This window comes from Arachis ipaensis, chromosome B09, assembly GCF_000816755.2.
Source record: "Arachis ipaensis cultivar K30076 chromosome B09, Araip1.1, whole genome shotgun sequence".
NCBI lineage: Eukaryota > Viridiplantae > Streptophyta > Magnoliopsida > Fabales > Fabaceae > Arachis > Arachis ipaensis.
Genome location: NC_029793.2, coordinates 3,995,744 through 3,996,780, shown reverse-complemented (window position 1 = coordinate 3,996,780; position 1,037 = coordinate 3,995,744).

Below are 1,037 nucleotides of genomic sequence, written 5' to 3'. Positions count from 1 at the left end.
ATTCATATACATGCAGATTCTGCAAAAATAAATTGGTTGGTTTTGAAAGGGAGGCTAATTGTTATACTTGCACATAAACGAATAAATGGCATGCAATGCAATACGATGATCATGAATGATAATATATTATACATCATTACAGTCACTAATATTTTATACCTTTTTTTTTTCCCTTAAGTTAATTGAGGCTTCTAATCTCATTCCAAATTCTGGTTATTTTGTAGGAATATTTATACTACTAATATTATTCTGATAGAAATAAATGAGTGTGTCTTTTATTTATCACAAAACATTATTATAGTGGTTAAAATTTAACTTTATACCATAAATAATATTTTTGGTAGTTATATTTTTTGTTAATATGCTATGACTATTCTGTCTTAAATAAATTTATTAATGTATAGTATTTTTTTAAAATTTTCAGGTAAAAATATTTTTAAAATGTACCTAATATATAATTTTTATTATATTGTTTCATGTATAATGAGTAAATAATTAAATGATAATACATTGTTTAAATCTTCAACTATCAACGATATGAAATGAGAGATTGTGATGGTTATATATTTATTAAAGGGTAAAAAACCTTAATAAGCCAAGTCAAGAATCATGTAACGTAAATACGCCAAAGTGAAAATCGTTTCAGCAATAAGCCCAATCATATTTTTATATAATTCGAACCATGCTTGTTCGAATTCCATTTCTACATAATTCGAACCAGCTTGGTTCGAATTATACACAAACACATGCATACACGTAATTCGAACCAGCTTGGTTCGAATTACACACAAACACACGCACACACGCAATTCGAACCAGCTTGGTTCGAATTACACACAAACACACGCACACACTAATTCGAACCAGGTTGGTTCGAATTACACACAGTAATTCATGGTATAATTCGAATTATGCTGTTAAAAAATTAATAATTTATTTTAAAAAATTTATTAAAAAAATTAATAATTTAAAAATTAAAAAGATAATATTTTTTTATTTCATACGTTAAAAAAAGCTAACAAAATATTTAATTACGA